The sequence below is a fragment of the Magnolia sinica genome, chromosome 15 (genome assembly GCF_029962835.1).
Source record: "Magnolia sinica isolate HGM2019 chromosome 15, MsV1, whole genome shotgun sequence".
NCBI lineage: Eukaryota > Viridiplantae > Streptophyta > Magnoliopsida > Magnoliales > Magnoliaceae > Magnolia > Magnolia sinica.
In genome coordinates this window covers 55,292,837-55,317,888 of record NC_080587.1, presented here as the reverse complement: position 1 = coordinate 55,317,888, position 25,052 = coordinate 55,292,837, and the positions used below count along the sequence as shown (strand labels likewise).

The 25,052-nt window shown below is 40.2% G+C and overlaps 1 non-coding gene across 1 annotated transcript; it reads left to right on the top strand.

Annotated features, from left to right (window-relative positions):
* The first annotated feature begins 917 nt into the window (after positions 1-917).
* Positions 918-1,024, top strand: LOC131228473 (small nucleolar RNA R71). The gene has a single exon (XR_009162976.1). It is a non-coding gene; the product is annotated as a small nucleolar RNA R71 (small nucleolar RNA).
* The last annotated feature ends 24,028 nt before the right edge of the window (positions 1,025-25,052 follow it).

Genomic DNA, 25,052 nt, shown 5'->3' with positions numbered 1-25,052 from the left:
ACCAACCGTTGGGGGAATGGAGCAACCGGCTTCTCTAGAAAGTTTCGGTTCCACTTTTTGTGGGACATCAGGATCCATCATTGTTGTCCTCTTTTGGTTCTTGAGGCTTTTCGGGCCTAACCTAAGAGTTTTATCAATGATCTTCCCACTCCTAAGAGTGGTGATGGATTTAGCATGCCCCATCTGATTTGAAGAGCTGGGATCATTATTCTCGTACTGCGGTTTAGGATTGGGGATAGGTTGTGCAGGAAGCATCCCCTTTTCTATAACCGTCATACGAGAATCTATCTTTTGCATAAAATCTGTGATTCCCCGCATTGCCTGAGCCAGCTCTTGTATGGGATTTTGAACCGGTTCCTTTTGAGGTTTCACTTGATTTGGATTTTGATTGAAGAAACCTGGAGGAGTCGCCGTTTGTCCATTTCTCCAACTGAAGTTTGGATGATTTTTCCAGCCAGGATTGTATGTGTTAGAGTTAGGTCCAGTAAAAGGTCTTTGATAGTTATTTACGGCATTGGCTTGTTCATTCAACACTCCTCGAAAGGCAGGTATTGTAGGACAGTTTTCAGTTGTGTGAATATTGCAATCACAGATGCCGCAAACAACTTCATTGACCTTATCCTTCTTTCCTTCCATGGCCTCAACTTTCCTTATGAGCGTAGTCACTTTACACTTGAGATCATCCTCTTCTTTTAAGAGATATAATCCACCTTTCTCCTTTGATTGAGTTGGCCTAGACGTGGTGTTCGACTTTGGGTAATAGTCCCAAGATTGTGTTTTTTCAGAAACTGTCGAGGTAGTCCCATACCTCGTTGACATCTTTATTAATGAATTCTCCATTACACATTGTCTCGACCATTTGGCGCATGGAAGATGTCAGTCCATCATAGAAAAAATTTGTAATGCGCCACGTTTCAAATCCGTGTTGTGGGCATGAACTGACCAAATCTTTGAACCTTTCCCAACATTGGAAGAATGTTTCATCTTCCTTTTGGGCAAAGTTCATGATTGCTTTTCTGAGGGTAATCGTTTTATGATGTGGGAAGAATTTTTTTATGAATTCCCTCTGCATGTCGTTCCATGTGCCAATGGATCTAGGACGCAGTGAATGTAAAGAGTCTAATCTCGACTTGTCAACATTAAGATTCACCTCGATATTTAAGGATACATTAGGAAAACATAATGTAGCTATTATTTCATCGAACTCTTTCAAATGTAAGTATGGACTTTCAGATTCAAGTCCATGGAATTTGGGAAGGAGTTGGATAACTCCTGGCTTGATGTCCATTTGTCCTGTGTTTTCAGGAAAAATCATGCATGAGGGCGTACTCACTCCCGCCGGTTGTAGAAAATCTCGTAAAGTACGAGGCGGGGGTGCCTGTTGCACCTCATTCTCATCTTGGGTATCCTCCACCCTGGGTGGAAGTAGAGGAGGTTGGTGTTCGGCCATAACTTCAGTTAACTCAGGGAATTTCGAGCGGTGTCTAGTCCTGCGATGGATAGTCAACCCCTCAACCAATCCTCCTTCAGTCAAGAGACGTCGAGTGTCGTCACGGGCCCACTTGGGCATGAAAACACTCGCAGCCCTCAGTTAAAAACTTAACCCTAGGAAAGAAAATCTAGAAAGAAAGAGAGAGTTGGAAAGAAATTACCAAATTGAAGTCCTAGGTTAAAACCCTGCAAAATAAAACAAAAATAAGTTAGATTCTACAAAGAAAAATAGCAGTAAATTAATTTCTAAAAGAAGGAATTCTTAAAAGAAAGTGGAAATTTCTAAAGTAAATATTAGGAAAGATCTAAACTAGAGAGTAGATTATTAGAAGAGAACTGAAAGATAGGGAGTAGGGAAAGAGCTTACCAAATTAGAAATTTCTATCTTAAAGGCCTACAAAATGAGAAGGTTAGTTCCTAAAAAAAAAAAAAAAAAAATTCTAAAACAACTTAGGAAAATAAATTAGATTCTAAAAGTGCTAGAATTAGAAAATTTCTAAAATTTAAACCCTAATTCTAAAAATATGAAAAAGTAGAGAGATTAGGAAGGAATTACCAATTGAGAAACTTATGTCCAGATCCTATAAAATAGGAAACAAGTTAGTTTTGAACTCAAATAGAAATAAATAAATAAAACTAAGGTTAGTAAAATCCTAATCTTAAACTAATCCTAAAACCAATTAATTTCAGAAAATCGTAATCGTCAGTCCCCGGCAACGGCGCCAAAAACTTGTTCACTCCCCAAGTATAGGGTTGTGATGTAGTAATAAACTCGGTAAGAACGAGGTCGAATCCACAGGGACTGATACCTGTACGTTATCTGAAACCAAGTAGAACTAGAACTAGACTAAGATGTGATCTAAACCAAATAAAATTTAAGAAATAATTGTGAAAGAATTATCTAAGACTTTAAGTAATTCAGAGGAAGGAAACTAGGGATTCAGAGGATCCACTTGTAGAGATCAGGGAGAAATTATGCCTGCATTAATATTTATGAAAATCAAACTGAACCTACCTGATCTGATTTTCAAGAGATGAAAGGTATATGAATTAGAATGGATTCCATCATCTAACCATGCCCAGGAGACAAAGCAAACAACAGAATTAAACTAATTACCAACCAATCAACCATGTATGAGGATCAGGAAGGGTACTGTCATCCGACCATGCCCATGGAGCAATGATGAACAACAGGGCTTCCTGACTTCATAAACAAAAAAAAGGGAAAGGAACACTCAAGGCCATTGCAGATCCATTGTAATTTTAGTCATAACAGACCATTAAAGACAAAAAGAACATTCCCCGAATAAAATTAAATCAAAATCAATTCAGTCTAAATAAAGGCGCAAGCGAAGACTTATCCCATCACGCTACAAGCTTCACCTCTTAGCCCTAGCTAAGAAGTTTTAGCCTGACATGGATGGATTAATCTCCATATGATCCATCAGAAGATAAAAACTCAAAAAGAAAAACCCCGGAAGGAAATAAGGAAATCCAGATTGAACATGCCAGCCTCCAGTCCAGCCAAACTGTCGACCTTCGCGTTTCTTCTCCTCCCTTTCTTCTTTTCCTTCCTTCTTCTTTTCCTCTCCCAGCAGCAACCCACGTTGCAACCTCAAGACCCAGCCATGCACAGCAGCTGCACTCCTTCAAAACCGAGCTCCCCTTCCTTTTCTCACGTTCTCGGCTGCACCCTCTCTCCCCCCTTCCCTCAGCACGAACCCTCCTTTTATCTTTCTTCTCATCTCCTGCTGTGGAGTCCTGGCCGGACTCTACTGCGCAAGCTGGACTGGGCTCTGAATCATGCAGCAGAGAGACTTTCTGCGTCAGAATGTTTGGTGGGGCCCACTTTATCTATCATTTGATAGATCCATGCCGTCCAACAGTTTCTCCTCAGAATTTCGACCGATCATGGTCTGTTTTGATCCGCTGTTGATGCTGCCCATGGAAGAATACCTGTTGTAATGATATTCGAACGGTCCTTTTGTGATCGTTGTAGCGGCCACGTATGCGTGAATGGCTGAAAACGGTCAGCATGGTTCTGACAACATTGAGTCCCTCTACATGATGGACGGACCGGATTGATGATTTGGTCCGTGATGATGGCCCACTAAGATCGTCCGCAGCCTCTGTTACGCAGCAGAGCGTGCGCGGTCGGGCGCTGTGAAGGCGGCGAGCCTCTGGTTGGTGCCGTGTGTAAGATCCACTCCGACCATTCGATTCGCGTCGAAAAACCAGTAAGATTTGACTGGTTTCATGTTGAATTCCGTGTGGCCCACTGATTCTTTCGCTCCACCGTTAATCATCCGTTTTAACAGTTGAAATCCACTCTCCATTATCTTCTGAGATTCCGCCACCTAGGCGAGGGTCTACCCCAACCTCTCGTCACAATGGACGGTCCAGATCTCCGTAGTAAGTGCTGATTGGGTAGACGACAGCGAAAGCGCTGTTGCGTTTTTGAAGAGGACGCGGGTCAGCGGTGGCTGACCCTTTTGTAGGAATTCGGTGCACCGCAGGAGTGCACCGTCTATGCACTCGCATGCTCCTTGTGGGGTCCATCATGATGTATAAATGAAATCCGCTCCGTCCATCCATTCTGTCACATCATTCAGACCGTGGAGACCGGAGATGAAGCAGATCCAGACAACAGGTGGGCCCAGAATCATGATTCCGAGGGACGATCTATCCATTAGGCCACTTCCACCAGGATACAACGGCCGAAATTCTGCATGTACGGTTAATTTATGTTCTTCAGGCCGTGTATGACATTTCGGGACAAACGGATGGTGAGAAACCTATGATCTTGCATTCTGGCCGACTTTTGGGCCACTTGAGCTTCAGTTTCTCGATTTTTTTCGGATCTCGGCTGTGTAAAATCGTCGATCCCAATCCCCAGGAGTCCGTCCCATGCTTTAGTGTCATCAGATCGGTAAATCCATGCTTTTTAGTGTCCTTTCCCAGTCCAAGCTCATGAAGACGCCCTACATCACAAATACAATTAAATTAGGCTATTAAACGGTGTCATGCTTGTAAATCCATACAATAAATGGGTCTGATATGCAATATTTGACCCTCAACAATAACCTATAACCTAAACTCAATTCCCTAAACCTTAACCTATAACTTAAACCTAAACCTAAACCTATAACCTACACTTAATTCCTTAAACCTTAACCTGAATTCCTAAACCTAAACCGAAACCCTAAACCTAAACCTAAACCTAAACCCTAAACCTAAAACATAAATGTATTCTTAATTCCTAACTATAACCTACAACATTAACCTAAACCTATACTTATAACCTAAACCCTAAACCTAAACCTAAACTTATAACTTATAACTTAAACCACCTATGACCTACACTTATAACCTATAACCTATAACATTAACCTAAACCTAAACCTTAACCTAAACCTATAACCTAAACCTAAACCTAACCTAAACCTATACTTATAACTTAAACCTATTCTCAAATCCCAAAACCTATAACCTAAACCTAAACCTTAACCTAAACCTATAACTTATAACTGAAACCTAAACCTATTCTCAAATCCCAAAACCTATAACCTAAACCTATAACATGCACTTATAACCTACACTTATAGCCTAAACCTCTAACCTATACTTATAACCTATAACCTACAACATTAACCTAAACCTATAGCCTAAACCTAAACCTAACCTAAACCTATACTTATAACCTAAACCTATTCTCAAATCCCAAAACCTATAACCTAAAACTAAACCTTAACCTAAACCTATAACCTATAACCTAAACCTAAACCTAGACCTAAACTCAATTCCCTAAACCTTAACTTATAACCTAACCTAAACATATACTTATAACCTTTCTCAAATCCCAAAACCTATAACCTAAACCTAAACCTAAACTTAAACCAAAACCCGAACATAAACCCGAACCCAAACCCCAACCCGAACCTGAATTCCTAAACCTAAACCTAAACATATAACCTAAACCTAAAACCTAAAACCTAAACCTATATAACCTAAACCTATAACCGAAACCTATAACCTTACCTAAACCTCAACCTATAACCTACACTTATAACCTACACCTAAACCTAAACCTAAACCTATAACCTTAACCTAAACATAAAACCTAAACCTAAACTTAAAACATAAATGTATTCTCAATTCCCTACTATAACCTACAACATTAAAATAAACCTATACTTATAACATAAACCTATTCTCAAATACTAAAACCTATAACCTAAACCTAAACCTATAACCTATAACCTAAACCTAAACCTATAACCTAAACCTATAACCTACACTTATAACCTAAACCTATAACCTACACTTATAACCTAAACCTATAACGTATACTTATAACCAATAACTTACAACATTAACCTAAACCTAAAGCTTAACCTAAACCTATAACCTTAACCTATAACCTAAACCAATAACCTAAACTCACCTTAACCTATAACCCAACCTAAACCTATACTTATAACCTAAACCTATTCTTAAATCCCAAAACCTATAACCTAAACCTAAACCTATTCTTAAATCCCAAAACCTATAACCTAAACCTAAACCTATTCTCGAATCTCAAAACCCATAACCTAAACCTAAACCTTAACCTAAACCTATAACCTATAACCAAAACCTAAACCTATTCTCAAATCCCAAAACCCATAACCTAAACCTAAACCTTAACCTAACCCTATAACATATAACCTAAACCTAAACCTATTCTCAAATCCCAAAACCTATAACCTAAACCTATAACCAACACTTATAACCTATACTTATAACCTAAACCTATAATCTATACTTATAACCTATAACCTACAACATTAACCTAAACCTTAACCTAAACCTATAACCTTAACCTACAACCTAAACCTATAACCTAAACACAATTCCCTAAACCTTAACCTATAACCCAACCTAAAACCTATACTTATGACCTAAACCTATTCTCAAATCCCAAAACCTATAACCTAAACCTAAACCTTAACCTAAACCTATTCTTAAATCCCAAAACCCATAACCTAAACCTAAACCTTAACCTAAACCTATAACTTATAACCAAAACCTATTCTCAAATCCCAAAACCTATAACCTAAACCTAAACCTTAACCTAAACCTATAACCTAAACCCGAACCCAAACCCGAATTCCTAAACCTTAACCTAAACATATAACCTATAACCTATAACCTATAACCTAAGCCTATACATAAATAACCTATAACCTAAGCCTATAACCTAAACCTAAACCTATAACCTAGACCCGAACCTAAACCCGAATTCCTAAACCTTAACCTAAACATATAACCTATAACTTATAACCTAAGCCTATTCCTAAACCTAAAACCTAAACCTAAACCTATACTTATAATCTATAACCTTTACTTATAACCTAAACCTATTCTCAAATCCCAAAACCTATAACTTAAACCTACACCTTAGCCGAAACCTATAACCTATAACCTAAACCTAAACCTATAACCTAAACCTAAACCTTAACCAAAACCTATAACCTAAACCTAAACCTTAACCTAAACCTATAACCTAACCTATAACCTATAACCTTAACCTATAACCTTAACCTTAACCTAAACCTTAACCTAAACCTAAACCTTAACCTATAACCTAAACTCAATTCCCTAAACCTATAACCTAGACTAATCTTAAATCTATTTTCGTAAACTGACTCTAGTCTTTTCATTGTAGAAATGGATAAGAGTTGGATGCGAGCTAAGAACAGGTTTGGCCTAGAGTATAAATAAGGGGTTCAAGAGTTCATGGAATTTGCGCGAAATCGAACAGATTTAAGGAATAGGATTAGGTGTCCATGTCGAAAATGCAAGAACATAATTTAAAAGACTTTAGACAAAGTAGAAGATGATTTGTTCATAGTTGGGATTGACCAGGGTTACACTTGGTGGATCCATCATGGTGAAGATATCCGCCATAGAGTTGAGGCCACTAAAGTCGTTATTGACCCAATTGCGTCAGATGACGAGGATGAAAACGTTGACGAAATGCAAGATATCATAGGGGATGTATTCAGGGGAACAATTATGGATACTGATTTTGCAGCGACAAGCAGTAGCCAAGATATTCCTCCTACGGGTGATGTGGAATTAGAGAAGTTTAGTAGGTTGTTGAGGGATGCGCAACGTCCACTTTATCTGGGGTGTGAGAACTTCTCCAAGTTGAATTTTCTTACAAGGTTACTTCATTTAAAGACAATAAATTATTGGAGTAACAAATTGTTCAACATGTTGCTTGACTTGTTGAAAGAAGCATTACCGGACGGTGAGACATTGCCTAAGTCTCATTACGAGGTAAAATCCTTAATGTGAAACTTGGGCCTTGGTTACATCCCTATACATGTATGTATAAATGATTGTTTACCATATTAGAAAGAGCATGACAATGTTGATGAGTGTCCAGAATGTGGAGAGTCTAGGTGAAAGTATGACGAAGCCAAGCATAAGAAAATCCCGCAAAAGGTGTTAAGGTACTTCCCATTGAAACCTAGATTGTAAAGATTATTTATGTCTCGCAAGACAGCTGAAGATATGAGGTGGCATAAGGAGAAACACATTCATGATGATAGTACATTAAGGCACCCTATGGACTCTGAAGCCTGGCAAAATTTTAACAAGCAATATGATTGGTTTGCAGAGGATTCTCACAATGTTCGACTAGGTCTTACAAGTGATGGTTTTAATCAATTTGGTAATATGAGTAGCTCGTATAGTATGTGGCCAGTGGTACTTATGCCCTACAATTTACCTCCTTGGTTGTTTATAAAGGAGTCATTTTTCATGATGTTATTACTTATTCCTAGACCCAAGTCCCCTAGGAATGACATTTATGTGTATTTGCGACCGTTAGTAGATGAGTTAAACGAGTTGTAGAGTCAAGGTGTACAAACGTATGACACATTTGCAAGACAGATATTTCGATTGCATGTAGCAGTCTTGTGAACAATAAATGACTTTTCTGCGTATGGGAATTTATCTGGGTGGTACATGAAGGGAAAGTTGGCTTGTCCTACATATGGTATTGAGACTTGTTCATTGTCATTGAAGCATGGTAGAAAAACATGTTATATGGGCCATTGTCGCTTCCCTCTAAGTGATCATAGTTGGTGCAAGAAGACGATGATCTTTGATGGCAAACAAGATCATAGGCCACCCTTGAAAGAGCTATCTAGAGAAGATGTGATACAATAAGTAAGTAACATTGGAGAAGTTAGATTTGGTAAGGCATCGCACTTGAAGAAGAGGAAATGTACAGTATTGGACTATAATTGGAGGAAGAAGAGCATTATTTTAGTTACCCTATTAGAGTGATATGAAATTATGACACAACTTGGAAGTCATGCATATTGAGAAAAATATATGTGACAATGTCTTCGAAACATTGATGAATATAGAGAAGAAAATAAAAGACAGTTTCAAGGCTCGATTGAATCTACAAGCAATGGGTTTAAGGAAAGAGTTGCACTTGCAGCCATATGAAAATTCGTATACTATACCAGCAGCCTGCTAGACATTGACAAAACTAAAGAAAAAATGTTTATGTGAATGGTTGAGATCGGTGAAGTTTCCCGATGGGTATGCGTCAAACATATCTCGACACATGTAAACGTGGACTGTAAGGTAACAAGAATGAAAAGTCATGATTGTCACGTCCTTCTGCAACGCCTACTACTAGTTGCGATAAGTGGATTCTTAAGCAAGGATATCAGTGCGGCACTGATTGGGTTGGGGATATTTTTTATGGATTTGTGTTCAAAATCGTTGAATGTAGATGTTATTAAACGACTGGAGAGGAACATTGTCGTAATCCTTTGCAAACTTGAAAGAATATTTCCACTCACTTTTTTCGATGTCATGGTACACCTAGCGATTCACTTACCACTTGAAGCGAAGCTTGAAGGCCTAGTACAATATCGTTGGATGTATCTGATTGAAAGGTGATACAACCTATAATAGTAAATTTTTATTCATTCCATAAACTACATATATCCATGTTTTCATAGGTATAACATAGTGGTTTTGTGTACAGATACCTTCACACACTAAAATGATTTGTGAGGAATAAGACACGACCGGAGGGATCAATTATTGAAGCATACATTGATAATGAGTGCCCGACATTTTGCTCCATGTATCTTTGTGGCATAGTGACTAGATTCAACCGAGAAGATCAGAATGCCGATGAAGGGCAGAAGTATGAACAAGGACTCATATTTGTATTCGCACATAACATTTGTCCTTTAGGATCCCCGACATTTCAGGATATGGACCTTAGGGATCTAGGATAGGCGCGGTGGTATGTGTTGCATAATTGTGAAGAAATAAAGTCATACTTAGAGTAAGTCTTCCCTCGATTATTGTTTTCTCTACGTACGATGATCTTAATGTTTCTTGTTGATGACGTGCCATTTATGTGTAATGAACAAATAGACGAGATGAAGTCCAAATTTTTTACAAATTATGATATGAAGCTTGCATCTATGAAGAACAATGCTCTACTCAAGATCAACTTAGGTTGGCATGCACTGTTCAACCTCAAGATCTCAAGAAGCTTTCAAGTTCAACCTCAAGATCTCAAGAAGCTTTCAAGTTCAATCTCAAGATCTCAAAAAGCTCTCAAGTTTAAATGACATTAAGGCTTCAAGCTCCATTACTTTCAAAGGTCACTCGTCTCTAAAGTTTCAATGTCCTTACTTCACTATTGAGGTATGACTGACCTTAGGTTGACCTTTAGAGTAGGCCATTTTGGATACATAATTCATATGTTTTATATAAGTGAGTTTAGTCTATTCTAAGACTAGTCCTGGACTTTGTTCGACTAGTCCTAGCACTGCTTCGACTTGTCTAAACATTTCCTGGATCAGTCGTAAGTTTGTTACAAAAATTTAAATTTTTTTGTTAGGCTTCGACTAGTCCTGGAGACTGTTCGACTAATCGTAGGAACAGTGTGGACTGCAACTTCGACCAGTCATAGACCTATGACTCAAAGAATAGCATTGAAGTTCGGCCACCTATGACCAGTCGAAGGGATCCTACGACCAGTCGAAGGAGACCTACGACCAGTCGTGAGACTGCCAAATCTTATCGCACCCAAATTTTCAAATATCTATTGGTTCTATGACCAGTCGTAGAGGTCCTTAGACCAGTCGAAGACGTGATTTGTTCACCTATAAATAGAGCACGAATCTCAAAATAAATTAAGCAATTCAAGTTAATTTAATTTGGTCTTCTGAGAGATAAGTCGGTGCTCCATTTAAGCTAAGTGTGCATATTTAATATTCTCTTTCTTTAGCTTTGTTAATTGATTTTGTTTGTTGCATTCCAAGGTAATCTGAAAAGAGGAATTGTTGTTTACCTTTTTCTGGAATCAAAATCAATTAGAGCTAGCCCTTTTGTTTTAATTTAAAATCTATTAGAACCTAGAACCATTATAAAGTGAGTATTGAACATTGACCTTTAACATTCAAATCTCTACTCCGACTTGGTTATTCTGTGTTGCTACAACGAAGGAGAAAATCAAGTATTTTACAATTTGTGTAATTTACATTGTTTGGTTTTATTTGAGGTTAAGCCAGAAAAATCTCAAAGTTGTTGGTTATCTGAGGAGAGCCAGAAAGCTCAGAAGTGAGGGTTTTTGAATTGTGTAAGCCCTTTGAAAAAGACACAATTGTGAAGGTTTTGGGTAAACCTGTAAAAACCTATTTGATAGTGAACGCTAATATCCCCTGTGGGAGGATATTAGGAGTGGAGTAGCATTCTGTGTGGCTGTTGTTTAACAGTTGGTGAACACACAGGCAAACCACTATAATTCTTTGTTATGTGGATGTGTGATTTATATTTCCTATCTTTTATCATTCAGAATTGTGGAATGCTTGTGTGGATATGAATGTTGTAAATTTTACATTTCAAGCACAGTGGGGAATGTTGTAATAATTTAGATTTATATTTCAACATTATATTTTTTCTATCTCTTTATTACATTGAGCTTCAGTTTCTCTATTTGTTCTAGAAATAAGGTTATCCTACCATAAACTTTGGTTTTTAGTGTAAGATTGTCCTTAGAACAATTTTTGTTTTTATTTGTCTATTTTAGGTTGCTTTCCATTCCTATTCTGTGATTGGTGTATAGTGCTATCTATTCTTTGTTTCATATTCTGTAGTATGTAAATTTAATTTGGCATAGTCCAATGCACCCCCCCTCTAGGACATATAGCTTGGCCATTTTAACGTGTTATTTATGTGTAGCGAACATATCAACCAGATGAAGTCCCAATTCCCGAAAAATTATGATTGAATGCATCAGGATCAGTTTCCAAAATGTTTCGCAAAACGTGTAAGATTTCACATTGTATCTCACCAAACTTAGAATTTTTGTTGTATTGTACATTATTTGAACCTAAGAAAATTCCTAAACAATTACATTCTGTACATGATAATAGATGAAGACGTTACGCACTAGCAACTCTATGTATACATCTGATGCACTATACTCACTAGCGTGTGGCCCTGATAGACGGTATCTAGATAAACAGGCTGTATTATAAATGGGATTCGATTTGACACCAAAGAACATGAGAAGTATAGGACCGCATAAAATAGTGGGGTGGTTGTGAAGGGAACACATGAGGAGGTAGAAATAGACTTTTATGGCATTTTGATGGATATTATTGAGCTGAGTTATTGTATGAGAAAGCAGGTATACTTATTTAAATGTAATTGGTGGGACATTGGAAATAAGAAGTTGGGAATACAGACTGACAACTACTTTACGAGCGTAAATTTATCTCGTAAGTGGTTTAAGGACGACCCATTTGTCCTCACCGGCCAAGCCAACCAAATATTTTACCTTGCTAACACCAAGTTAGGCGGCTCTTGGCACGTGGTGCAGAAAATAAAGCCTAGGAACGTATTTGACGTTCCTGTACTAGAAGTTGAAGATAATGAGGATGGGGGAAATGAAACGTTTGGGGTTGAACAAACATATCAAGAAGACATGCCATATGGGGATATAAGGACTGATTCAAGTGTTAATATTGATGTAGTACAATTGGACAGAGATGATGTGCCACCTGATTATGTCGATGCCTCAATAATATATGACACTGTTAGAGCTGATAGCAGTTTCATTGATGACAACATTGCAGACGATGAAGAGGAAATATTGATCAGCGATAGTGATGGTGAAGAAAAAATAGTCCTAAGCGATAATGATACAGACGACGATTATTAAATATACACATGATTTACATGTCATTTTTCAATTTAAATAATTTATGTATTTCATGTATACATGAAGGTTACAAGTCATGATTTATTATATTCTGCTTGCATTATAATGTAATGGTCTAATCATATTTTAATCATCTCTCTAAGCATAAGCACAAATGCATTGTACCATCAACACTACTTGTATAATGTTTTTTTATATTTCACTTGTATTGACATTGTTTAAATTTATAAGTTCATAACTCGCATATATTCAGTGATGGCACTGGGTGGGAGACTACGTCGTTCGCGCACTAGATCTACCCCTTCTACCCATGATGCGACCGAGACAGCATCAGCATCACCATCACATGTTGCATCGCAGGCATCTGATCCCTTAGTCATGCATACACTGGGCACTGCATGTAAGTCTACATGTATATTTCTTTTAATGACTTCTGTTTATACTTAGACTTACATATTTCTTTTACAACAGCATCGTTGACCAGCCGACGAGGACATGGACCCACACGTGGGTTGCATTTAGAGCGACTTTCGCTTAAGGGTAGGGTGATGGTAGAGTTCCCACAGGACTGCATTAGACCTGTTAGGAACAATGCCAGGTTATTTACGTTAGAGGTTGGTGTCTTATGCCGATCTCTGAACCCCCCCACCACCCCCCGTTGGGCAGACGTGACAGATGATGTGCGGTAGCTCATCCGTCACCACCTTCAGGTAAATTTTAGTAAATTAAAATTTATTTTATAAAAGTTTATTTACAGTTAAGTTATTTTCTTAATAAGTTTATTTACCTCAATTATTTCCTATGCCGTCGATAACATGGTTAAGGAGTTGTTCAAGGAGTACCGTGGTGACTTACACAAGTGGTACAAGCGGTGCGTGAGCCATGAGGAGGTCGTACAGTCCGCACTGCCGCACGTGACCCATGACGACTGATGGATACTCTGCAATAGATTTTTGTCTGATTCTTTTTAGGTAATATTTACATATTTATGATATCTTAAGGTAACAATTAAATTCGTAATTAATAATAATGTATTATGAATAATGTGTTCAGAAGAGGAGCAAAATAAATTCTGACAACAGGGAAAAGTTAGAAGTGAACCACGTGGCTGGTTCAAAGTCAATTGTATGACTTCGTCACGACCTGGTAAGAAATTAATGGTAATTAATAATTTGATATATTCTTTCCATGCATTTATACTAACTCTATTGTCCTTTCGATTGCGTAGCGAGCAGCAGACGACGGGATCTTGGGTACATCCTACAACCAGCGAGAATTAGGTAAAAATCCTTACATTGTAAAATTTAATTGCATTGAATTATAATAATATCATTTGTTATGAAAATTCATATGTTTTCATTACAGGCGGTGATGGACACCTTACCCGGTTAGCCTACTCTCGTTGGTACTCAATGGAGTGAGCCAGAGATCCTAAGTCAGGTGCTTGGCACCCATTCGAGATATGTGTGTGGGCTTGGCCATGGTGCCAAGCTCATGGCACCCGTTAGAGCTGCCTCTAGCTGATCCATCGTTATTGGCGACAGCGCCGTACGCCGAGCTAATATCGTAGAGAGAGAGAGAGGTTCAACAGCTACAGGTCATCGTCCATGACATCAGAGAGCAGCTGGAGAGGCAGAGTGAGTAGATGGAGAAGCAGAGGGAGGAGCAGGCGATAGAGAGGGAGGAGCAGGAGAGGAAGATGGAGGAGCTAGCGAGGCAGAGGGAGGAGTAGGAGAGGAGGATGGAGGAGCTGGCGAGGTAGAGGGAGGAGCAGGAGAGGAGGATGGAGGAGCTGACAAGGCTAAGGGAGGAGCGAGAGAGGAGGAGGATGGCGGAGCAGGCGAGGCAGAGGAAGGAGCAGGAGAGAAGGTGGAGGAGATGCAGGTGGAGCATGAGCGACGGATGACGGAGATGTTTCAGGCTCTCACTACATGTTTACCCACCAATGCCCCACCACCTCCGCCTTCATCTTTGTGATTTTTTGTATTTTTATTTATGATGTTAAACTTATATGTATTTATGCGGGAATGAATGTGATGTGGATAATATTGTTTGTGTTTGGATGAATGTAGTTTATGTTTGATGGATTTACTAGTTTGGGTTTAAATGGATGTGAAGGTGAATATAATGAAATATATTATATAATAGGTGTATATCAGGAAGAATATCTGTGAAATTTATTGTAACAAGGAAGAATATCCATGAAATTTATTCTAACTGGTGTATATTAGGAATTTTTTGCTGGATATTGAAAAAAAAAATGAGACTTTTACCTACGAAAATTTTCATAGGTAAAAGTTTTTCACTTATTTTTTCCGATGACAATTTTCGTTGATAAAAGTTTTGAAATTATTTTTACCCACGAAAATTTTCATCAGTAAAAGTTTTTCGCTTATTTTTTAGTGATGAAACTTTTCAGTGGTAAAAGGTTTGTAAATATTTTTACCTACGAAAATTTTTGTTAGTAAAAGTTTTTTGCTTATTTTTTATCAACGAAACTTTGCATCAGTAAAAGGTTTGTAATTATTTTTACATACGAATATTTTCGTAGGTAAAATTTTTTTGCTTATTTTTTAGCGACGAAACTTTTCATCGGTAAAAGATTTCTATTTATTTTTACCTATGAAAATGTTCTTCGGTAAAAGTTTTTTGCTTATTTTTTACCGACGAAAATTTTCGTTAGTAAAAGTTTTGTAATCATTTTTACCTACGAAAATTTTCATTGGTAAAAGTTTGTTGCTTATTTTTTACCAACGAAAAGTTTCATCGGTAAAAGTCCTGTCATTGCTGACGATTGAAATTTTCATCGGTAAAAACCTTTCGCGTCGGTCTTTTATTGACGAATTTACCGACGAAACCTTTTACCCATGAAAATCTAACTTTTAGCGACGAAAATTTTCGTCGCTAAAAGTGGGTTTTCTTGTAGTGGGATATATGAACTATGAAAATCCTCCTTCTAGGATCCCAGGATTGGAACCTGCTTCAGGAGCCGAGAATGGGGTATTACGGAGGTTGTTGCCACTAGAACCAGCTATCGGGTTCCTTATGAGTCCGGTTACCAAGTCTGGGGTGTGATAGGAGTTAGTATCAGAGCATAGCAAGTAATTTTAAAATAACTTAGGATAACATCGCATATTTGCTGCAAGCCTAGGACAAGTAGTGTCCCAAGTGTGTTTCCCTTGTTCTGTTTTAGCTTTAAGGATTTTAATCCCTAGGTGTCCATCACCTTTGTTGTTTCTGTAGACCATGCCATCTGGTCAAGGTGCCCATGATTGTGACGCCCGTGGCCGTGGTGCCTGTGAACGTGGTTCTCATTCCGTTCCACCAATCCAAGTGACTTTTGCTCCACATCTGAGATTCTTGTTCCTCCTCTTAAGCCTACTAGACTTATTCCTGAGGCTCCCGCCACACCTGTGCCTCCACCAAAGGCCAGTGCCACCCCCACTTATCTGTCGATTCTTGTAGGATTTGAGCATCTCCAAAAGTTGATACAGATCGTCACTGATGTTCTTCAAACCCATCAGCATGTTCCTGAGATGCCTGGACAGGTGGAACATTAGCGTGCAAGCCCCCTTTTGCGAGACTTGACTCTAAAGTGAGCCCCTTTAGTGGTATTTTTACTTCGGGGCGAGGCCGAGTGGACCGGTTCCCAGAGCGATCGTGATCAGAGGAGAGACTGAAAGAGGCAGGCCTCCTCCGGTAGCTCCCGGTAGCATCGACATCGGTAGAAGTGCACAGCCCATCAAGCCGCCAGAGCATCAACATCACATACAACAGATTCTTCTTCTAAACCATTTATTGGCATTTTCTATGGATGTGGGTAGACAGGGCATCAGAGGCACGAATGCCCTCTTCCCTTATAGCAGCGATAGTGGCTCCCACCACCAAGACCCCGACAGCAGCCGAGACAGCAGTGTACACCACCGCTGTAATAGCAGTAGTAGTAGAGACCGCTGAGGGGACAGGCACCTCCCTGACTATCTTAGGCTTGATTTATTTTGCACAACTCAGCAGAACCCTTACTTATCGTTGAGGGTATTCTCCCTGTCTCTGTGTATAAGTCTTGTATTCTGGTGCATCACACCTTTTTATTTCCAAGGGCTTTTGTTTGACCAGATTTTTATTAGAGTCTGCCGTATAGGATTGTCAGTATTGACACTTTTTGGGAAGACCACTGTGTTAGAACAATGTTGTTTATCGTGTTCCATCTTGGTTGGTAAGATGTTCTTTCTCGCTGATTTATTTGCATTGCCGATGTCGAGCTTATTGGCTTGTTTTGTTGTCAAGGCAATAATTCTGGTTAGGGATGGTATGCCAGATTGCTAGCTTCGTGGCCAAGTGTGACACTTGCCAGTGTGTTAAGGCTGATCACCAAAGACCCCCTAGTCCCTTGCAGCCATTGAGCGTTCCAGTGTGGAAATGGGGGCATGTGTCGATGGATTTCATCACAGGTTTTTCGAGGACTCAGCGTGGTCACGTTACCATCTGGGTTGTCGTCGATCGTCTAACAAAGTCGGCTCATTTCATTCCGATGCATGCTTCCTGGACTATGGACCGGCTTACGAAGGTATTCATGAAGGAGATAGTGAGACTGCACGGCATTCCAGTTTCGATCGTTTTTTATCGAAACTCCAGGTTTACGTCTCAGTTTTGGAGGAGTTTTCAGTAGGCGATGGGGACCACTTTACAACTTAGCACCACTTATCATCCACAGACGGATGGGAAAACTGAAAGGGTTAACCAAATCCTTGAGGATATGCTAGATCTTGTGTGATTGACTTTGCAGGCAGTTGGGAGGAGCATTTGTGCCTCTCCGAGTTCGCATACAACATTAACTATCAGGCGACTATCGACGTGGCTCCTTTTGAGGCACTCTATGGTAGACCGTGCAGATCTCCTAGCTGTTGGATTGAGGTTGGAAAGCATAGTCTCCTAGGTCCTGAGCTTGTGCAACAGACGTCAGAGATTATTGATGTTATTAGGCAGAGAATGTGCACAGCTTAGAGTCGGCAGAAGAGTTTTGCGGATCGTGGGCGTCGACCCCTCGAGTTTGCAGTTGGGGACACGGTATATCTCAAGGTCTCGCCTACGAGAGGCATGATTTGATTTGGTGTGAAAGGCAAGCTTGCCTTGAGATTCGTTAGATCTTTTGAGATTACCGAGCGTGTGGGCAATGTGACCTACAAGCTTGCCTTACCTTCTGAGTTGTCCACGACCCACGACGTATTCCATATTTCTATGTTGTGGAAGTGTGGGTCGGACACCATTCCTGTGATTGATTGACAGCCTCTCGAGGTCCGTAAGGATGCTTCCTACATTAAGCAGTTGATTCATATTCTTGATCGGAAGGAGCAGGTCCTAAGGACTAAGGTCATTCCCTTGGTATAAGTGTACTGGGGTCATCATTCGGAGGCCGAGGTGTCTTGGGAACGTGAGGCCGAGATTAGAGAGCGCTATCCCCATTTATTCGTTGATTGATATATAATTGTTAGTATTGCCTTTCTTATATGATGATTGTTATATAATGGTGGTGTTTTGCCTTTCATTTTATCTTATATTGGTCAATTTCGAGGAAATTTTTTTTTGTTAGTGGGGAGGATTGTAAGACCCGACCCGAGTTCATATATGTGCATGAGTGCATGTGAGTATGTATTTCGTTCATCTTGGTCCCGCAGTCCAACCGGTCGAATCTCGGTGACCTGCAACCCTCGGATAGTGTTTGCGGTCATCCTTAAGTCTGGTCATGTAGCCCCGACTCGGATCGAGCTGAAAAATGCCATCTTATTCGCATCGTCATTGCAATTCCAATGACGCATCTTGTGCATCCATCTGATATGTAGATCATAAGTTGTGTGCATTTCATTTTGTAGCCCTTGATCATGGTCATGTGGCCCACCTAGGGATGGTGTGCATGGGTTTCTAAGTTGGTCCCATCTCTTGGCAGCAATTTCTAACACAGACTACACACACACTATCTAAAACCCTATTCTTACGCCACCTATCTTTAAAACACCACCTAAAGACCTAGAAAGACTACTAACCCTATAACACTCTTTCTAACTCCCTACTTCAATCATGACCTTTTTCTACCTAAGGTAAGAAAGAAATGATTGCTAGGCTTAAAACCTCCCCCTCTCTCTCTCTCTCTCTCTCTCTCTCTCTCTCTCTCTCTCTCTTCTCTCCCTCTCATTTCCTCCCTTTCTCATTCCCATTTCCTGCTTAGCAAGAGAGTGTGGGACATCCCCACTTAGCCATCCCATTCTAGCCCCTTTCACCTCAAATTCCTCTCAATCCAACCATCCATACCCCATCCCATTAATACATCATCCTTGGAGCACTAGAAGCTAGGGATACAAGTTAGGAAGAGATCTAAGGTGGGTGTACTTCCAGGATGTAGGATTTTCAATTCCATGTTCTAGATCTACTATTCTTTCATATGGAAGTGTACGACCCACCAATCCATGTTGGAGATCCCACACCACCCCTTAGATATGGCCAAATGGCCTATTCATGGTTGCATATCCCATGCATGGGGTTTTCCCCTTATGGGCCTCATCATGCAGGACTCCTTGGATTTCATTGCATGATAGGTTATTTAGACCTTAGAATCATGGTTGGGATGGCATCCCAACCATTGATCTTAATTCTAAGACATGCATGTGATTGATCCATGTTGTAACATGTGAATCAATGAAATGTGTGGTGTGATTGATGAAGGGGAGGGCCACAATGTGGCGAAGCCCCTCCTCTTATGGCCGATCCTTTATTTTTTTTTATGTTAGCATTATGATCATGTGTGTGTGGCTCACCTTGTAGACCAACAAAAAAAATCCAGACCATCCAAAGAGGTTGGATGCCCATGGTAGTCCATCCTTAGACATGTGGCCCCAAAATCCACCTAAATGGGGCACATGCAAGGGGTTCTTGATGATGGGGAAGGTTTGAACATTTGTGGGGCCCACTGGGGTGGTCCATAATATGATTTTTTGGGGATAAATCCCATTGTAAAAGATGTTTATATTTAATTCCTTTCAATTACATGTTGTTGTCCAGAACTGTCTGAACAGATTTCTAGGCCAACTTGAGGCCAGAATTTGGAGTTTTGGTGGAGTGTCTTGTACCGAGTAATGTATAATTTTTGAAATTGTATGTCCCACCTTTGAGCATGCCAAATTTCAGCCTCAACTGACCTCATTTAGGTCCCTAAAAGAGTGGGCCAATATGGGTGCCTTGCTAGATTTTCTACTGTAATTCCAGCAACATTGCAGTCTAAAAACTTGAAAATATAAAATAATTTTTGAATAGGTGGGCCACTTTGGTGGAGCCTACCTTGTACTATACATATGTCGGGATGTTAAAATCAAATTTCCCCAATTTTTGGAGACCATGGGCCCACCCCTTTTAGGTGCTCAATCAGGGTCTGTCCAGAATTCTACACTTAGCAGATTCTCTAGATAGCTTGTATTCCTTAATTTAATTAAAATATTTTTCATTATCCAAAAATTCTAAAGTTTTTCAGATGTGTGGTCCACCCATGATAGGACCTACTTGCCAAGTTTAAGGGTCAAAGGACCCATGTACCGATCATAGTACGGGTTGGACTAGCCCACCAGGTTGGGATGCCCAGGCTAGGGCGTCTAGCCTTGATTGGCCGTCCACCCCACCTTGTGGGCCCACATTGATGTATTTGTTTCTCCTACTATCCATATAATTGTGGTCCATGTGGGGCATGACCATCTCCCTCAGTAGCATCGATTTTGGGGACCCATTTGGATGTGTTTTGGGCCAATTGCCCAGGCCCATAACACTTTTCACACTTGGGACGATCAGTCACATTGGACCACTGCTAGACTTTCAGTCCAGCAATATAGTCTCCCTTATTTATGTGTGAAATTTAGTCATTCCCTCTGGTGAGACCCATAGAGATATATGTGGAGCATCAGGGAACTCATACTTAACCCTTTATGATTATTGCTGAGCTTCAGCAGGCCCAGAATATGGGTGGGCTGGAATTTCAGCAAAAGGACCAAACTTGCTGCCCATAAGTGGCAGTTTTAGGGCATCATGGCCCACCAGATTTGCGGTTGTTTACACACATATCTTGCCCCATTTCCTATCATGCCTTAGGCTTGATTAATGCGCATTTGTGGCCCACCCCAGTCGGGCTTAGTTAGATCAGTGTACATATTTAATTGTAAGATTCTATAGGTCTAGTTGGGTTGGAACTTTTCAGATAGGCCCATTGGACCTTTGGGCCTATATTTTTTATGCTATTGTGCTGGGTTTATGGTCCAACATACACTAACAGTTGGGCCCTTGGTTGCCCACTAAATTAACCACATACTTGGGCCAAGATGTGAGGCCACTTCACTTATTTTAAACATGAGAATTTGCTTATATGGTTGGAATACCGGGCTGCCCACTAGGCCTACCACAATATGTGGGTTTATGACCCTTATGTTTGGGCCCAAACCTTCCTTATGGGTCCACCATATTGCTTATGAGTTGGGCTTTGTGTAATTACCCACTAGGTCCATGATTGGTTTAGGCCTTGGGCCTTGATTTGTATTTGGTTAGAAGCGGGCTACCTCTTGGGAACCAGTTAAGGTTGGATGTCCTCCTGGGTGATCTTAAGGTAGGCCGATGGGTTCCTCTATGGATGGTTAAAGTCCCACCATAGATCCTAGGCCATTTATTGAGGCTCAATATGAATGTATGTGGAGCTTATCTTAACGTATGTTTAGTCTAGGCTATCTAAGCCTTAGATCACCTGATTATGGGGACACTCTCTATCTTGGGCTGTTGCTGGACTCGCAGTCTAGTAGCGGGCCCACTTGATCATTTTTTGATTTATACAGACCCTCCATTTGGTGGGGCCCCTTGTGAATATTGTTGGCCTTCATGAGATTGTTTCCACACAATTGATTAATTTCTAGATTTTAGTAGGTCCAGGAAGTCAAACGGGCCAAACATTTATCAAAGGGCCTTAAATGTACATTTTTATGGTTAAAACTTTATTTGGCTGTGGGGTCCACCATATTGAGAACTAGTATTTGACTCGGTCGAATCAATGGGCTGAGTCAAATAGGCCGAGTCGAATGCACCATTCATCCATTGTTAAAGATCATTATAGAGTATAAAAGAAATGAATCATATCCAAAGGATCATCTGGACCATACCACAAATGACAGTGGTGATAATGATTTCCACAGTTAAATTTCTAGTGGGCCCACCATAGTATTTATTTTCCTTCTATACTATTCATAAGGTCACAAGGACCTGAACTGAGAAGGAAAACAAATATTATATTGAATCAAAACTTCTGTAACCCAAAGGGGTTTCAAGGGTGGGCATTCAACACCACTATTTTCTTTAGGGTGGTCCACTTAATATTAGATTTTCCTTATTTTTTAGTCTCAAGTGAGACGAGGTTGCTAAGAGGATGGACGGCAGGGATACAACACATGCATCATGGTGGGGCCGTACTTAGTGTGGCACACCAATGGATGGATAGTTGAGATGGAAAAATAGTTGGACAACATAAAATGAAACTCATACATCAGGGGTGGGGTCCACCCATGTGGTCCACCTAAGACGGCTCGCCAGATGAATGGATGGATGGTGTGTGCAAGACCCATACATCACAGGGGTCCCACGGAACTTCCTGACGTGAATGCAGCTGGTGACGCACACCAACCATCCCATCAGCAGGTGGATGAACGGTAGGGATACAACACATGCATCATGGTGGGGCCGCTCCAATGGATGGACGGTATGGATATCAAGCTTGCTGCACCGTCTAACAACTGGATGGTGCAGATGCAACTATACATCGCGGTGCAGTCCACGTAGTGGCCCACTGTAATATATATTATTAATATATAAAATATTATATAATATAATATTATATACTATATATGTCTGCACGTGGCAGCAGATTACCCATACCCATCATCCAGATGCATCTGGACAGTGTAGGCTTCATGATAAAGGTGGGTCCCACGTAATAGTGGCCCACCACAGCATTCATATATAATATATCATATTATATAGTATATATACATAGTAATATAATATCATATAATACATAATATATAACATATCTGTAGACGGTGAGATAAAGGTGGGTCCCATGTAACAGTGGCCCACCACAACATTCATATACAATATATTATATTATATAGTATGTATATTATATAACATATATATACGTGTGCGTGTGTGTGAGCCGTGTAGTGGCAGCGTCCAGCGTCCAGATACGCTGGACGACCTGGATGAAAGGGGCCCACCTAATGTTTAGGCCCTAAATGAATGGACGGCGTGGGTTAACACATACGTCGAAAGTGGGCCACACATGTCCAGATGGACGGTTTGGATGCACAGGGAGGTGGATCCCACGGAACCTGCTGACGTGGCCTACTAGAGTTTGGGTCACGCTAATATTTGTATTTTCCCTTCAACTGGGAGCTAGATGGTCCAGCAAGGTGGGCCCGTTATATGGATGGCATGGATATAATACATTCTTCATGGTGGGCCACACACCTTTACATCATACAAGAGAGAGAGGGAGAGAGAGAAAGAGACGTGAAGGGGAAGGGACCCCGCCACTATTGGCCCTCTCTATATAGTGCATATATCAAGTGGGTCCCACAACAAGTGGGCCCTTAAAATAGAAATCAACGGTGGATCACCCACCTATCGGCCTCCTTCTTTAGCTCATTATCTTCCTTAGCTCCTATACTCAACTTTTGACGGTGGATGATGAAGTTTTGATGGTGGAGATGAGCGATTGGGTGGTAGAGAAGTGGGCCACACTTGGGTTGCTCTTGGAAGCTTGGAAGTTGGATGTTGCTTGGGAGGTTTGAGAAATGAGAGAGAGAGGGAGAGAAATAATGGATGAAAGGGATGGATGGAATGGTTGTTGTAAGGGATGGGAATGGGAAGGCATGAGTTGGGTTGAAATTTGTGTGAAAGAGGGATGGGTGGAGAGAGAGAGAGTTGACTTTGTAGATGGGAATGGATGGGTTGCTTGTACTTGAGGTATGGAGTGTACTTGACTTGATTGATTGATGGGACATGTTGTAAAGATTCTCTCAGAATTCATAACACGTGGCGTTTCTTTGGACTAAACGTGGGCCTACATCTCCTGGCTTGGGTATCGGATTGGTGTGTGAGTCGCGGCATTGGAACCGCGGCAATGGCGCGGTCGTAGGGGTGTAAGTTTCGAGTCGAGTTGACTCTGATATGCAGGACTCAGTTTAGGATCACGCGTGAAAGTATACCACAAATCTCTTGTGAAATGCATGAGCCATTGAAATGGAGATATCTTTCAGATATCATGAAATCTAGACATTTTCTGAAAAAAGTTCTATGGTGGTGGCAGAAATTGAGGGAATTCTCTCAGGGTCGAAGTAAGCAAATTCTTCATTTATAGGGACAAACTCGTCAAAGAAAGATCCTGTAACAGGGAGGCCTACCATGCAATGAAGATCCCAGAGAGTGATGCTTACTTCACCAATCGGTAGATGAAAGGAATTTATTGTTGAAGACAAGTACTTCAAAAATCCCTTGTATATCATTGTATCTTTGTAGAAGAAGTCTAACTTCACTTCGATGGAAGTATATAGATGGATATTGGCAAGGGTTCACGTATACTTGTGCATAATAGCTTTGGCCCAAAAATTATATTATAGTCGCGAGGAAAGAAAGCCGCATGTCTGAAATTCATTGTTTCCCCACAAAGAATTTTCATTATGAGAATGTTATTGGATGGTCTCAAAATAGTGAGTGGGATATTGAGAATGGGGGTTATAGCATGGTATGACAAATCTCATATACGATATCTGCCTTGTCTTCTATTGAAGTCTATTTTCCATGAGGAAACCTTCCAAGATTCTCAGCTCTTTAATGACCCAGTTCATAGTGAAAAGCAGTCGATTTTGTGTCATATGATCCAAAGGCTAACTCTGAATCATAGAGAGAAGGAGATGAAGATTCATTAGAATGATGACTTTTTAATCTCTATGAGAATTCTTAAACTTTTTTACGTCCTCTTAAAATCTTGTGTTATCCCATATGTCTTGATAACATTTCTTATCGTGTTCCTTTATCTTCTCTTGTAGAATTTCATCTTTACTCTTCTGCTTCTTATTCTTCGAGAAAGCGGGCAGGGGGGAAGATTCGACAGTGTCAAGACAAGTGCTGTTAATGCAGACATTCGCCGTGGATTTTAGATAAGTCTCCCAATTAGACTCATGGCCTTCTCTTAGTGGTTTCTCAATCTCACCCATCACTATCGCAT